We start from the raw sequence: 16,780 nt of genomic DNA, 5'->3' as shown, positions 1-16,780 counted from the left end.
AATGTATCATTGTTAGGGGACTATTTCGTCACTGCCCCCTCTGCACCTCCTTTCCTATGGCTGTGTTTTTGTGTGACAGCGTGTCTCCTCCCAGTGAGGCAGGTCACATGGAGCTGAGTGAGGGGCCCATGCCTGCTCAGTAAATACTTGTGGCACAAATAGCTGGCTCTCTCTGGGGTGACATTGACCTTGGGGGAATGCTGTTGTTCAAATGTTTATGGCCACCGCCACCTCCTGATTCTTAGGTTAAAATTCTAATGCCCAATGTATTGATGTTTGGAGGTTGGGCTTTTGGGAGGTGATTAAATCATGAGCCCTCATGAGCGGATTCATGCCCTTATAAAAGAGGCTCCTTCTTGCCCCCTTCTTGTGAGGACGCAGTGGGAAGGCACCAGCTATCACTGAGGAAGAGGGCCCCTACCAGAACTCGACCATGCTGCAGCCTTGATCTTGGACTTCTTGTCCTCCAGGACTATGAGAAAAACATTTCTGCTGTTTGTAATCTACCCTGTTGAAGGTATTTTGTGCCAGCCTGAACAAACGAAGATGCTCCCCAACTCCTTTGGGCAAACACTCAGCAACACTTCCCCAACTACCTCAGCTCAGTGCCTTGTGCATGCGGAGTCTGAACCTGTCACCCTAACTGCAGGGGCGGGACTTACTCTTCCAGCCCTGCCTGTGCTGATGGGGACACCCCAGGTCTGTTCTGACAGCAGCCTGTACCTGGTCTCACCCTCCCTTGCAGCAGGGCTGGTATCAGCAGAGGAGTCTCCTGAGTGTCCTCATCACTGCCTTCACCCGAACTTTCAGGCCACTGACACCTGAAATGGGCCGTGGCTCAGAATTTTCCAACCATCCAATCGGCAGGGATTCCAGGGAGGGGATTGGGCTGGGACCAAGACCAGGAACCAGCAGCAGCCCAGGCACTCACCAAACATGTTTCCTTGGTTCCCTAGCTGGTGACCTTTGTCTTGTGAGGTGGCCTGCCCTTGCCCCACTGTCATGGGCTGGAGTGGAGTGAGGGGTCACCTCCTTCTCGGGAGCCTGGCCTGAGGGGGCCTTTTCCTACCATTGAGAAGGGAGAGCTACTGGAGGTCTGGGCTTTCATTCCATACCCTATCCCAAAGCCAAACATGGTGGTCACAGGATTTGTCCCAAGAATGTGAGGAATGAGTTCTGGTCCTTGGGTTTATGGGTTGGTTTTGTTGTTTGTTTGTTTGTTTGTTTCCCTCCTAAAAGCAGTAGAATCTTTCTTTCATCCAAATCCCATGGATTCCAGTATAGGGCAGAGCTGGGGAGGATTGTTGGTTGGTGCTGCAGGGGTTTTGGCCGTGGAGCTTCTGTCACTGAGCAGGAGCACTCCTGGGCATTCTGTGTTCCCTCAAGACCGTCCCCAGTGGCGTTGGCTGTGTTGTCCCAAGGCTAGCATAGAGCCCTGCTTCTGTACCTAAGTGACTTGGAAGGGAAGGAAGCGAGATGAATGGAGGTCAGCCCCCAAGGCCACAGGCTAGGTGCAGGCTAACCCTTGAAGCTGGGCCAGGGAGTTGTGCCCTCAAGGTCTGTGGCAGGTTCTTCTGGCATCTGTGCTCAGTGTCCTGTTGCTTTTCAGAGGGTGTCACCTTGGCTGTCCAGGCTCTAATCAGGGGTGATTGGGTTGGGACTCTTTGGGGTCCAGCAGGAAGAGGTAGAGCACAGGGCAGAGTGCGGCAGACAGGAGGTATGTGAGGTCACGAGACAGTGGGCAGGGGCGTCTCATTCTACCCTGCAGGCTGGCTGAGAAGCACTGGGCTCACGAGAGGGGGGGAGAAGGTGGCCAGAGGTCAAGACAGTGGGCTGGCAGGTGGGCAGTGGGGTTGGCCCTGCCCCTCGCACACACTGGACTGGTGTGTAAAGCTGCATTTGTGAGGTGTCAGGAGACAGTGTCAGGGTGAGGGATGTGGGGCATGGGGTTTTGTCACTCATTCCCTGAATGCCACAAGGGTCCTGGCTCTGGCTGGTGCTTCTGCCCCTTGAAGACGTGGTGTCTGTGAGGCCAATGCCATACAACCTCATTCTCATATGTTGCTCTGGGCCACGGCAGGGGGTAGGGTGGAGTAGGGGGTGTCTGAGTCCCTTGCTCCAGCCCTTCACCTTGGATGCTCCCACCCATCCCACTCAGCCAGGTCTTTCCTTCTTCAGATGCCTTCTCAGAAAGCACTGGGGGTGGAGGCAGATCCAGGCCCGAGGGAACACTGTTTGTCTAGCAGTGTGTGATGAGTAGACATGCAGGAAGTGAAAGGAAGCGAGTGTGAGGAGAGCCAGAGAGGTGAGTGCTCCTGTGGCTGCCTTTCTCGAGTGACTAGCAGCACCCTGATGTCCCAGATGGGCATCCTGTGCCTGGGGGCTTCATTGCAGTGAGGCCATGCTGGGTCTCCCACAGCCTGAGGCTACTGTGCCCAGTGGTGCCACTGCACTGTCTCCACAGCTGGGGTGGGTGGTAACCTCTCTGTCACAGGACTGCCCACAGCAGTGCTGGGCCAGTGCCCACTTCTGACACAGGGTGTCTGCTCAGCCAACTTGGTGGAAGGTCTTCAAATGCTTTTAGCCACATGAAATCCTGTTTGCACCACCCATTTATAATGGGCCACCCTCCTTGGGGGCTCCGGTGGCCCCCACCCCCACACTCCTACCAGCTCATCACTTCTTCCGCCCCATGGGTAAAGTTCTCAGCCACTGACAATAAAAACATTCTGATAAACAAGCTCTGACCCCAGTGCTAAAGGAAGAATATCAGAGGGCAGACATTTCTCATGACCTTCCCAGAGCTCAGATGGAGCTTGTATGCAGAGGGGATATGACACCTGAGGAGCTGTGTGTGCCCAGCATGGCCCCAGTCCTGGCACATGTGCCCACTTCCCAGTGCCCTCATGAATCTCCAGCCTGTCCCCATGGGAATCCAGGCCTGTTCGCACAGAACACCAGGTTGATGATCTCGACTCGTGTTTCTGGGAAGATCACCCATCTGTGGTTCCAGAAAACTCCTTCTTCATTTCTCTGAAACTTGGAGCTTTCTCTCCCTGCCGCCCCACCCCCAACTCAAGAGCAGAGCTGTGGGCCTCCTCAATGTGCCAGCCTGGGCCATCCTTCACGGTAGAGGGAAGCCTACACACCTGGCCCTGCTCTGGCCATCCCTCAGTCACAGTGTGGCTGTATCTCATCTCCCACAGGCCCTGTGCCTGGTACCCCCGCTGGTGACCCTTGCCACCTTTACTTTCTCTTCCTTCTCCTGTCCTAGATGGTCCCCTGGCCTCTCAGGGGCTCAGGGGCTCCCACACCAGGGGTGCAAAGACTCCTGCTGCCTCCCCCACAACCACAGCCTCTGCTCTGGGGCAGGCTTCCCATGAAGTAATGACCTGCTTTGTCACAGTGGTTCACTTCCGTACCTTCTTTTCTCTTGCAAAGGCATCATCTTGAACTGGAAGAAGAAATGAAAACACCACCTGTGCCTCAAAACCATTCAGTTTCTAGACAGGAAAATCACAGGACCTGGTATTTGGGCCTGGCCCACCCTTGTCCTCCACTCCGCACCAGCCTCCCAAATTTAGTTAGAGTTGGGGGTCAGCAGCCAGGCTGCTGAAGTCAGAGAGGTCAGACTGGAACGGTAATTCGGGTGGACAGCAGGGGAGGGGGCAGCCTGGGAGGTCAAGCACAAGAGGGGCTCTAGGTAGGAATCTCAGGGCCCCTAGCTACTGGCCTTCAGCTGGGTCTGTGGTGGGGTCAGGTCTGGGTCAGGGCTCCAAGCTCAGTAGGTAGGAGGATTTGTGGGCCTGAAAACTAGGTTGGTTAGGCAAGGAGTTGGGGTTTGGATCCCGCCCCCCTCATCCCCGAGCTGTGCCAGCTTCTGTAGCAGAGTCTGGGAACTGCCTGGGAATCCAGGGCTACCAGGTGACTGACTGGTGTCTCTGAGACCAGGCTGGACTGCCTGGGAAGAGTCCCTAGTGTTTGGAGGTGGGGGGGGGGTTTGGGGGGGGGGTGGTGATCTTTTCAAAGTTCTGAGCAAAGTTGAGGGGGTGGTATGGAGGTGGACCATGGGTGGCATGGGAGCAGAGAGGAATTGTCCCCTTATTGGGGTGAGGGTGAGGAGCATGACAGAGTCTGGGTAGCAAAGGGCAATTCTGTGGGAGGTCTGGGTGTACCCTCTGCAGGGAGAGGCATTGCTTGGCAGTGAGAGCTAAGCCCCGGGGCATAGAGATAGAATTATGCAGCTCCTGAGAGACAGAGACAGTGGGGAGAGACGTCCTGGGACAGCCCTTCACCCCTGAGGTCTGGGTTGGGTGGGGGAAGCACCAGAAGAGGAGAGAGGAGACAGGAAGGCCACCTGATTGGAAAACCAAGGGAAGAAGAAAGAAGTGGGTGTCACAGTGTCTGGCCTGTCCTGCCCTTCCATGTCCCCTGGCTTCTGGGCCCTGTGGCTGTGTGCATGTCCCCTCTGTGGGAAGCTTTGGTGGAACATTTAGGCATTTGTTGGCTTCTCCCAGACTGCACATTCCTCAGGCCAACATCTGCCCTGCCTTCCTTGAGGATGGCCCACACGCAAGGAGGAAAGGGGTGTTTCCAAAAGTCATGTCTGGTGTCTCTTTTGTGATTATTTCCCACCTCGCCTTCTTGACCAGCCCTGCAGGATTTGCTGCAGCTCTGTCAGCTTCTTTCTGCTCATTCTGGGCACCTGTTATCTATCTTCAAAGGCAGGCCCTACCTCAGGCTTTCCTGTTGGTGGAGAAAAGTGGAAAACGCACAGGACTGGCATGTGGAACATGCTGCTTAGCTCTTGTCAGGAAGACCACAGGAGTGGTCAAGTGTAGAAAAGAAGAGCATGCAGCAGAAGCAGACCAGAGTGCTGGGCAGCTCCTGCTGCTCTCTTGAACTTGACTTTGTGCAGAAGTGACAGTGGAACCCAAGAGTTGGGATGTGTCAGCCCAGCCTAGTGCTTTCTGGGAAGAAAAATGTCATGCATGACACATGCACGCACACGTCTTTATTGAACGTGATACATGAACTGCAACAATTCAGAAAATATAGAAGAGCTCAAAGAAAAGACTAAGCAGTGCACACGGGTTTACCTCCCTGAGAGCACCGTTGTTCAGCCCTGTTCTCACCTCCAGTGAACCTGTAGTTTACGGGCACTTAGGTCCAGGAAGACCCTCCTGGTGCCCACCACATGGGCAACCATGAGGGAGGTGCACAGCCTGCCTGCACCAGACACGGCCAGCTTCGTTTCTGGGAGCCTGGGGCTTAGGCTACATCCTAGGCCCCTGTGCCTCGGGCCGTGGTGTACAGCCTCAGCCACTGATGGAGTTTGCATCATCCAGGGCCATTTGTGGAGGCTCGGTGGAACCAAGGAGTGCAGATGTAGGTGTGGTGGGATGCCGTATTCCCTGTGGGCCCACTGCCCCCACTTGCAGGGGCTTTTTGATGCCTGAGTTTGGAGGGTCATGGTCTGTGACTACAATTCCATTTGGGGGAGTCCCAGGGCCCATGAAAATGCTGCCCGATGCTTTCCTGACTTGGGCAGGTCCTGGCTTTGGCATTGTTTTCCCAGAGCTGGGAATGAGCCGACTGGGGATGGGCTGACAGTGGCTGGGCCACCCACTGGCCTGGCCAACTTGGAAAGCATGTGCCCTGCTGGGCTGCAGTGGGGGGTAGTGACTCTTTTGTGGGCTGAATAGGGGGACCAGGAATCGAAAGTGCACTTGCCCCTTGCTGTGCCTGATCCTGGACCTGAGTCTCTAGGCCCTGACCAGGTGTTGGCGGTGTCCAACCTCTGCTCTGGACAATTTAGAATTTACTCACCTCTGATACTTCCACAGGCCTCTTGCTGTGTGAGCGTGCTGATGCTGAGGCGGAAATGGGTGGCCGCCATGCCCCTGGGGGCTGAGTGTGGGTCAGAAACATGGGAGTCAGGAACCAGGAGCAGGGGTTCTTGGGTGTTTGAGGTGCCTTCAGGCCTCTTTCTCCAGGGGCTGGGTGGCTCACAACTTCCAGTATCCCTCCCGCCAGTGCAAAGTTGGGCACAAATTAACAAAAAACAGATGAGTTCAGATGTCCCTGAAATTCTACATGAAGCTAGACGGTAGGACAAGTTATCAGCCATGTGTCCTTGGCTGAACCAGAAGTACTCAGAGAGTTGCTGAAATTGCCAGGTCCTCCAAGAAGCTCTTACAGAATTTGTGAACATTTCTGTGGGTGATGTGGCTCTTCTCCACCAAGTGAAGCCCTACAGAGAATTCCCCTGACCTCCCAGAATGTGGAGGGTAGTGTGGCTTGTGGTCTCTGTTTTCAAGCCAGTATGCAAATTGCAAGCTGGGAAAGGGGCAGTCTGCCCAAGTCACAGTGGGGGAGTGGGCTTCCTGGGCCCAGGGATCCTGGTTTGAAGAGGAGAGAAGAGGAGGTGGAGCCAGGCCAGAACCTGCCCTGGGCTCTTCTGCCTCAGCCACAGGGGGACTGCTGGGAATTTCATCTCATTACAGGTCTCAGGGTGAAGTGTATTGAGGTTCCAAGCAGGGATGCTCCCCTTAGGTTCTGTTTTCATCAGATGCTTAAACTTGAGGCATAAGGAACTGTGTCCCCCCAGGATGTAGGGTAAATGAGGCCCAGGGCTTGGTGCTTTGCACCTGTTTCACCCACACAGTATTTAGAAAGTGTGGTTTGGTGTGTAAGGCGGCCTCTGGTCTGACATCAAAGGATCCACAGAGTGACTTTGGTCTGGGTACAGCCCTCTAGGCAGGCTTCAGAGGAGGCCCCGTGGCCAGGCCGACACTTAGGCCCTGGGTGCTTTTGGGGCTACAGCTAGCTTGTTGTGGCCTTACTACGAGAACATGGTGGTGACGGTGAGAATCAGGACACTGGATGGGATGTTGGTGGACATCCAAGTGGAGAATCCCACAGTGTCTCCAGGAGTGACTTGCCTTTCCAGATGACTGAAATCTGCCATCCCTGGACCCAGGCAGCTTCTGAGTTGGGTTTAGTCAACAGTCAGAAAATGCGTGCTCCACCCATAGAATGGACTGGGTTTTGGTGCTCTGGGAGGGGGTCAGATGTGTGTTCCTGTTTCTCATAAGAAGTTGGCTTGCTGAGGGACAGAATTGAGTGCAGTGTGTTCATTTTCATTTCTGATTATAAAAGTTGAGCATGTTCATGAGAGGATTTTGGGAACAGGAAAGTATTAAAGACAAAGATTAACAAAAAGGAATATGAATAACTCTAATCGCACCCACCCACGAGTCACCATGGTAAATATTTTTGCCTCTGTATGTATTTACTATAAGACTCAGGATTGGGGCACCTGGATGGCTTAATCATTAAGCATCTGACTTCAGCTCAGGTCATGATCTCACATGTAGTAAGTCCAGGTCCCACATCAGGTGAGCTCTGAGCCCCACTGCTGGTGAGCATGAGCCCCACTTCAGGTAAACACATGAGCCCCTGGAGAGCACTGCACCTCTCTCTCTGTCTCTCTGCCCCTGGCTCACTTGTGCCCTCTCTCTTAAAAAAAAAAAAAAAGACTCGGATTGTGTCATGGAAGTCCTCTTATGATCCGTACTTTTCTTCCACAGTAACATTCCATTATGATCACACCCCCAAAGTGCTGACTGGCTCTTCTACCTGGCCTCTTGCGTTTGCCACCTGCACCCTCATTGGTCATCTCTAGTGTCCTAAACAGGCTCTGAGGTCAGGTGGCTGTGACATGTCCAGTGACTTGCTCATCTGGAATATTTCATAACTGACAGCCATTCACAGTGGGCTCAGGTTCGGTATTTTCACAGCATGGACTCCTGGGAGCAAGTAACGGAATGTGCAGTTGGGGACAAATTGCCTTCTAGAAAGGGAGAATGAGCCCAACCCCACGGCCACACACACGAGCACTGGTTTGGCACCGCAGCAGGGAGGGTGCTATGAGATATCCAAAAGGGTTTTGTGGTGAACCAAGGTAGGTGTTGTGTAGAGTTCAGGAAACAAAAGCCCCAGACCCACTCTTTGCCCTTAGACTGTGCTCTCGTATGCCTCGCCTCTGGACCCTCACAGCTGTAGAGTGTGTGGTGTGGCCTTAGACACCAGGGCCCTGGAGATCTAGTCAGGGAAGGGTGCATTTTTCCTACACTATCGTCTAGCCTGGGAAGGTGGCTGTGGGAGCATTTCTCATCTTTAGGGCTCCAGCCACACCCAGGGGTTTCCATCCCTCCACTTAGCTCCAGGGTCTGCATGGGGCCCTCCACGTGCCCTGAAGGACAAGAAAGGCAGCCCTGGACTTCATGGTGCTGCCTCCAAAGCTCCCTGGTTTCCTGCTCAGCATAAAGACCCTGGTGGCCAGGGTGGTGGCCAGCTGGGCTCTGGTCAGAGTTTGCTGGCAATGTAAATGCAGCTCAGGCCAGTCCCCACAGTAGAATGTTATTCTGAGCCCATCAGTGAGGAAGACCTGGTCAAACACAAGCCATGTGAGTCCTGCCTGGCCTAGGTGTGGCCTGGCACAGGTCTGGTGGCAGCTTTGGTGACTGTTGAGATTAGCGCACATTTGCAATGGTGCCACTTGGTGTGGCTTCAGCCCCTGGTACTGGGCCCATGGAAGAGCCTCTGGGTACCTGCTCTGTCCTGTGGACAGGAGCCCCATCCTCAGGGCCAGGGCATCTCTGGGCTCCTGTGTGCTTTAGTCAAAGGCTGTTTTAAGTCCTGTACATCACACGGCCATGCTGAGTATCCTAGGAGTTAAGGGAGGACGTTGTTTCCAGGTCCTGGTTCTGCTTTGAGCATCAACATAGAATCCCAAAACCACTGGGCAGTGGGACCTCCAGACTTGCCACTTGGGAGTTCTGGGGGAAGGTGGCCCCTCACCAGTGGCGTTGAGGCTGGGCCATCTTCCTCTTGTCTGTCTGTGGGGAGCCAGGAGTTAAAACTGCTGTGTTCCTTGAACTTGGGGCCCAGGGCCCTGGCCTCACAGCCACGCCTTGCTGTGGCCAGGGGCTCTGTTGGTACCTCCCCTAAGTGTGTAGGTGGGCCTTCCAGAGGAGGAAGGATTGCAGAAAGTGGGGCAGGGATGCTGGGCAGGGATCTGGGCTCAGGGTGGCTCCACTGTTAGGTGGGGATATGACCCGGCATGTTGCAGACCCTCCTTGGGCTTGATTGCCTGCTTGGTGATGTAGGCAGTTTTACTGGGTCATGTTAAAAGGCAAGTGCCCACAGGACCAGGGCTGGTGGCCTTGGTTACACGGCACAGTTGCTGGAGGTTTTATAGCTGCTCATTCTGGTCCTCCCAGGAGTGGAATTCAGAACCAGAATAGAGCCCGGGGAACTCTTCGGAACCTTCTGTAACTCACAGCTGTAGGTGTTCTGGCTGTAGAAGGCCAGCTGACAGGGAACTAGCAGGAAGTCCCGTGGGAGGAGGGGAGCCCTGGAAGGGTCCTGGGCTGAGCAAAGTCCCTGCCATCTGGCCTGGCCTCCCCCCAGCTGACCCAGTGTCTGCCTTGGTCCCAGCAGGGGTTGGGCTGCTTCCAGATTTGTTTTCATTTTCAATTCCCTTTATTGCTCAAACCACCTCAGGGCCGCAAAAAACAAACCGTTATCCTCAGCTGACCTCAGATTCCTGGCCTCAATTGTTTGCCGTTTGCTAATTTTAGCTTCTGATCATTTCCACCCTTATCCTCCCCCCCCCCCCCCCCCGCCCAAAGGGAGACACAGACCAAGAATAGCTGCCGGAAGGGGGGCTGTGGTGTTTGCGGCCAGAGTTCCCACAGTGATCTGGCAGGGTGCGTGGGGCAGTTCCATGCAGCCGGCCTTCCTCACCCCAGGTGGGTGGGTCTGGGGGGAGCCCTCGGACAGCCTGACATCCTTTCCCCCAGCCCCTTTCTCACCAAGAACCCAACACCCACACAGTGCTAACATGCAGAAGAGAAGAAGGACTCTTATCTGAATGTTTCTCCTTCTAAACAGAAACCAGCCTGCTTCTTGGAAAACACACCCCTGCAGCCCTGTGTAGCTCACAGACCCCTGAGAGTCAGGCTCCCAGAGCTCCCAGACTCCAGGAACAAGTGGACATGCACAATCTTGGGTCAGACATGGAGCTTGGCCATGGTGGGGCCCAGGAGATAGCATCAGGCTAGAGGGCCCTGACCAGACCCATTCCCCGCTCCGGTACACTGGGCTCTCCTAGCTCTGGGAGCGAACACAGGACCTGTGTTTACCAATGACAGTGGTGAGTCCAGGTCGCTGGCCAGGCCTGCAGGGCATCAACCTGCCCACGGGAGGGCGGGCAGAGAGCAGCCTTGGGAGAGGCAGAGGCCTGATGACATCTAGCAAGCAGAGTGGCCTCTAGGTTGGGCCTAAGGCATGGGGTCGCACGCACGTCTCTACAGTAGGGAGAGCATCAGGTGGACCCTGACTGAGAGGAGCATGTAACAAACGCACATAGCCCTAGTAGCCCCTCCATTCTTCCCATTGTTTTCAAGGAAATCCCAGACACCGTATCATTTTACCCATTAATATTTCAGTCCTACACATTTTTAAATGGAAGTCCAATGTGTCTAATGCTAGAATAACACTAATTAAACATGAAATAAAGAAAGCCACAGCCTGAAGTCACCCCAGACCACTCATTAGACTTGGGAAGTGGTGCAGGCCATCACCCTCCTGTGGGTGCTTCATTGCAGGCAGAAGAAGGTACCCCAGGCTGAACCATTTTGGACACAGGTTTTTATCAAAATTGAAAGCAACAACAATAATGATAAACAAAAGTGCTACTAGGGTAACCCAAAAGGGGAAAGAAAAGGCCCAGCTACCTAGGAAGGGCTTTCCTCTGGTGCCAGGGGATGGAGAGGAGCAAAGCAGGCGTTATGCCCACACCCTCCCATGGCTTCTGAAGGGGTGAAGGGGATAGCGAGGTGGTTCCCCACTTGTGGCTTGGCTGCCACAGATGTTAGATCTGTCCCATTTTGTAAATCATTTAAAAAAATATTTGGGGCACCTGGGTGACTCAGTTGGTTAGGAGTCTGGCTTTGGCTCAGCTCATGATCTCCCGGTTCACAAGTTCAAGCTCTGCGTTGGGCTCTGTGCTGACAGCTCAGAGCTGGAGCCTGCTTCAGATTCTGTCTCCCACTCTCTGCCCTTCCTCCACTTACTCTCTCCCTCCCTCCCTCCTTCCCTTTCTCCCCCCTCCCTCTCTCTCTCTCTCCAAAATAAATAAAAACATTAAAAATAATTTAAGAATATTAGAGTGATGCACAAAGTTACACACGTAGCCTAAGGACCACATCATTCTGCGCATTTTATTGTGATGAACGGGCCTGGCTGCCCTGCTCTCCTGTTCTTTCTCCCAGTGGCGGCCACTGTTGGCTTCTTCAGGTGCCTCTTTCGGTGTTTATGTCCTGGCTCTCCCCTGTGTGCTGGTGGAGGCCCTGCTCTGTGCTTCCACTTTGAACATCATGTATTGACTTCCCGTGGTGGCAGATGAGAAATGAGGTCCCTGCCACCTTGCTACCACGCCCCATCTCCCCAGGACAGTGGGGTATTTTGCATTAGGTCAGCAATATTCAATGTTTACAGATGACCCGGACTAACTGAGTATTAGTTGAAGGTGACCCTGACATATTTCTTTTCCATAGAATTAAGAGTTGTTCCTTTTGCTTGGTTTTCTCAGTGCTTTCGTCCTTGGCTTGTCCCCATGCCCTGTGGCCATGAGGATCTCATGGTGTGAAAGTTTCCTCTCCTGATCCTTTAGCAGCTTTCCGGATTGGCCACTCCTGTTGTCCCGGGACCCCCACCCCCCACACACATTTGAGGCCCTGTTTCCTTGATCCCAGGCCTCTGCCTTCTGGTGAAAGCATAGGAGGCCCTGTTGTGGAGACTTCCACGTCTAGCTCCTAACCTAAAGCATTGTGGCAGAAGTGCTGGGTCCAAGGCTCTGTGTCCCACAGTGGGTTCTTCGGTGTGGCCACAAATGCCCTCGGCTTCTGGGACTCATTCTTGCATGTAGTCTGGATGACGGCCCACCTTATGTGCTCTTGGGGCTCTCTGTACCTTATATCTGGAGCTGGAACGGTTGGCTGATCCTTCCCTTTTTCTCCTATCATCCATTTACTCATGATTCACTCTGTTTTCTGTGAGACTCTCTCAGTGTTCTCTTTCAACCCTGACCTCTGCCATATTCCCCTGTTGTGTCTTTACTTTCAGACTCAGGTTTTTGGATCTCCTTTTTATTAGGAGCATCCTGTCCTTGCTTCATGGATGCTGTACTTACCTCTGAGGATGACCGACAGCTCTGGAAATTTTCTTCCCGCCACATCACATGGCCTCTGCATCCTCTGCATTGCCTTTTTCTGCTTACTGATTTGGATCTCTTGTCCAACCGTCCGGGTCAGAGGCTCTTCTCTGTCTGATGATCCTTGGTGTCTGGTGCACAGATGGGCTTGGTAACTTTCCGTCCCTACCTGGGGGTATCGTCCTGGCTACAGGGCTCAGAGGACTGGGAAGGGAGAGGGCTGGGAGTGACAGCATGGAGTAGGTGACCTGTTCCTCAGTTCCCCATTCAGGAGGCTGCCCTGCCCTGAGCCATGTCTGTGGTCTCCAGGCCAGATCCTCCACCTGCCCTGATCCAGTGAGACAGTAAATTGCTCTTCTACAGAAGAAGGCAAGTAGCTTTGTATGAAGTAGACAAAAGGCTGTGATGTGCTTCTTTAACATCCAGGTGTCCCCTCTTTTAGCCCCAGTATCTCTCCACTGCCAGTCTGTGGGAGGTCACATTGAACAGGGTAACATGCTTCTTTGCTTTCTCTGCCATCTCTCTAATTTCCAGCCTCCAAATTACTATTGTTTTCTCCTTTCCCTTTCACTTAGTCCTTTAAAATGCCTTTCCTTTCATTTTAGAGGAATCTGGGGATGGGAAGATGGTGATCTGCTATCTTTATCCAGAGTTTCTGTTTGGCATGTGGGCCGGTGCAGGGAGGTCCAGGGAGAGACGAGAGGGGAAGATGAAGACCTCCCTCATCAACAGGAGAAACCCTTCCCGCCTCCTACCTCTGCATGAGCCAAATTGTCCAGTCCCTCAGGCTGCCAGTGACCCCCTCTGGTTATTATCCAACAATGTTATACAGGAATTACAGCTAAAGCTACAGTGGGCAATAATCCTGAAGCAGCTGAAGGCAGCTGACAAGAAGACAGTTGCTCAGGGAAAGAAGAAGGTCTAAACCTAAGGTTGGTAGCTTTAGGTTTCTTTTTCTCTGGTTACAGGTCCCAAAGTAGATATCCAGGGCCGGTGTGGCGGTTCTGGGATACCATCAGAGACAGAGGCTCATCATCTCTTTCTCTTTAGTCATTGCTGACATGTGAATTAGGCTGTGCTTTCCACCCAGCATATCATGACAGCTGCCACCCCTACAACCTTGGAACATTCTCCAGGCAGGAAGAAGGGCGGCGGGGACATGGTCTTCTTTATCAGGTTGAGGCTTATCCAGTGGCTTATCCAGAGCTCATTTGGCCACAGCCAGTTTACAAAACCAATCCTAGCTGCAAGGGAGGCGGAAAGAAACCATTTTTACCTGGTGCATTGTTGCTGCAAATTGAAGTCATCTTCTCTGGGGAAAGAAGACGCAGAGATCAGGTGCTGGATCAGCTGGCACTTTGCTGTCACTGTTGCAGTCACTGGGCAACTCCTGTGTATTTATCCTTGAGGTGGGCGAGCATTGATCTGAGTAGTATCCAGCTGGCAAAGGTGACCACTGAATGAGCCAGTGCTCCCAAAGCATTTGAAGAACCTTAGAAATCATGTACTTTGTTCAGCATTTACTTTGTTCCCCGACAAGTGAGGCTGTAGCAGCCCTTTGTACTGGCTAAGAAGTTTTGACTTATTACTTAGAAATGAGCTACATGGTCACCACTGTAGTGATCCCAACAATTGAGTGAAATAGCTCTTCTCTGAATTATAGTTGTCCTGCCTTCTCAGGTTCCTCGTGGTGTTTCTTACTTTCCTTGTTTTCCATGACCTTCATAGTTTTGAGGGGTTGTGGCCAGATATTTTGTAGATTGGCCCTCTGTTTACATTTGCATGATATTTTTCTCATCATTACACTAGATTTATGGCTTTTGGGGAAAAATACCAGAGGTGAAGTCCCCTTCTGATCACGTCATATCAGTGGGAGAACATTATCCACGTGATTACCACTGATACTTATTTTGTTGCTCAGATGGGCCAGCATTGGCCAGGAACTCTTATCAGGTTGGCTTCTGTGTCCCTTTGACACATCCCCATCATTTTGGTTTTTTGTGCACTTCCTTAGTTTCTGGCATTAGTAAGATAAGTCAGGTTCATCTTGTATTTTTCTGGCTTTAGTCCTAGAATCAGCCATTTTTCTAAGGAGACTTGACTTCATCGTTTTATTGGAAATGGTATTTAGAAACCAAGATCTGGGTGTGCTTTCTGCTCTTGGGGTGTCACTGCTTCTAGCCCCTCCCAATGGACAGAGCCAGGAAACATGTCTGTGTCCCAGCCCATTTACACACACGTACTTTTAATACTTTCTCTCTCTGGTCCTCTGTGTGCGCATCACACTGATGTCTCAGTCCATGGGGCAGCCCCTCAGGAAGGACTCATTCTCACCTCCAGCTGCTGATCTGTAACCTCTGTCTCCAACAGTGAGAACCGGCTCCCAACATCCATTGTCTGGTCACAGTCCCAGCATTCAAGCAAAGCAGTTTCATAATTGTTTCTCTCGTGAGAAGTTAGAGCAATGCTTAAGTACAGTTGCTTCTGTCTGTAAATCTTTCAGTTTCCAGTCAAAACACTGTTTTCCCGAATGACTTAGGTCAGCTGGTTTTCCCTACCCCCTTCCGCGAGGCCATGTCATACGTTTATAATGTGGTCAGAATCTGTTGTGACAGTGTGTATTCTGTCCTGGGATCCCCAGCCTCCTTTATATGCTCAAAGTTTGCATATGTTAACTGCGATATGCAGTTCTCTGGGTTTTAACAAGTGCAGTCTTGTATCTGCCACTCCAGGACCAGGCAGGACAGTTCCACTGCCTTAAAAATTCTCCTTTGAGGTCAGCCATTTCCTGATTCCCCAACTCCGACAACCCTTGTTGGGTTTCTTACAGTTTTGCCTTTGGCAGAATGTCATATGAATGGATTCATGCAATATATAGACTTTTGGGTCTAGCTTCTTTGACTTTGTAAAATGCATTTAAGATTCAACCATTTTTGTGTTTGGGAATCAATAGCTCCTTCCTTGTAATCATTGAATGGTCTTCCATTCCATGGATATACCCCAATTTGTTTATCCATTTACCTGTAGAAAGTGCTTACTTGTAGTTTTTACTGATTATGAATAATTTTCTGCTATAAACATTTGTGGATGGCTTTTCAGCTCACTTGCTAGATGCCTAGGGCTGGGGTTGCTGGGTTGTAGAGTGAGTTTCTATTTAACTTTATAAGAAACTGTCAACTGTCTTATAAAACGATTGCACCACATTCTTGCCAGGAATGAACAAGAGTTCCAGTTGCTCTACCAGCTTTTAGTAGTGTTGGTTTTGGGGAATTTAGTCATTCTCATAAATGTATGGTGCCACCTCATTGTTTTACTTTGTATTTCCTTGATGGCATTGAGTACCTTTTTACATAGTTGTTTGCTATCTGTATATCTTGTTTGGTTGAGTTCAGATCTTTTGTTCATTTTTAAAATCAGATGTATGTTTATTGTTGGATTTAAGAGTTCTTTACATATTCTGAATATGAGCTTCCTTTACTTTTGGTCAGCCTCAAATGAACATTTTTATCAAGTAAATAAACCCAAATCTTTAATTGTGGATTCCAGATTCATGTCCTTGTAGTTTGAGAAAACCTCTGAAAAGACCAACTGAAATGTCATTCCTGGGCTGTCAACAGCTGTCAGGGCTTGTGTGCAGTAGATCACATACTCCCAGAACAGGGCTGGTGACAGCCCTCTGGCCTTTGGAGCAGGGGAACGCTCCCTTTGAGATTGCGAAGGAAAGGGTGGTCAGGGAGCTTGACATGAGCCACTCTGTTCAGTTCATGGAAAATGCTCCTGGGTTCCCTTGGTGACAGTTCATGACGTGACCATCAGAATAGAGGGGAAAGAAATGGACATGTCTGTTCTTTGGGGTCATGTCACATGAGTCCACTTATCACATTTGGTCACCTGGCAGACTGTTGCAGTCCAGCTCTGGAAGTATTTGGTGGTGGGAGCTGATCTCTCTCTGTATGTCCCTTCAGGAGAATGTGTGAGTGTGTGTGTGTGTGTGTGTGTGTGTGTGTGTGTGTGTGCATATGTGTTTTTGTGTGAAGGGGGTAGGGGACCTCTAGAGCCCTTGTCTGGGGTGGGTTCTGGCTGCCCGCTGGCAGAAATCATTAGTGTTTTATTATTGCTGTTCTACATGGGACCTTGGGAACGGAAATTTTCAAATGTGTTTTGTAACCCTTAGCAAAAGGGGGGAAACACCTTTATGAAATTTCTGGCATGTGGTCTTTTGACCATTCTGGGAACATGCACCCGTGCGTGTAACTTAGTGCTACTCCCTCACCAGAGGCCAGAGGTGCTGGATTCTATAGTAGTAGACCCAGTTAGTGAGCTGGACTTTGGGTGAGCCATTATTATTTCACAATAGAAGTTTGTCATCTATATCCATAAATACACACATATAGGTAGATGTGTATACATCCGACTTTGTGAGATAACATACTGTACTCTTTCTGACAGCAAACAGCAGGTCAGTTGAAAAGTGTAGGATTGCAGAAAGGACAGTCA

The sequence above is a fragment of the Suricata suricatta genome, chromosome 9, assembly GCF_006229205.1.
Source record: "Suricata suricatta isolate VVHF042 chromosome 9, meerkat_22Aug2017_6uvM2_HiC, whole genome shotgun sequence".
NCBI classification, from domain to species: domain Eukaryota; kingdom Metazoa; phylum Chordata; class Mammalia; order Carnivora; family Herpestidae; genus Suricata; species Suricata suricatta.
The sequence above is the reverse complement of the archived record's forward strand: the minus strand, read 5'-3'. Positions refer to the sequence as shown.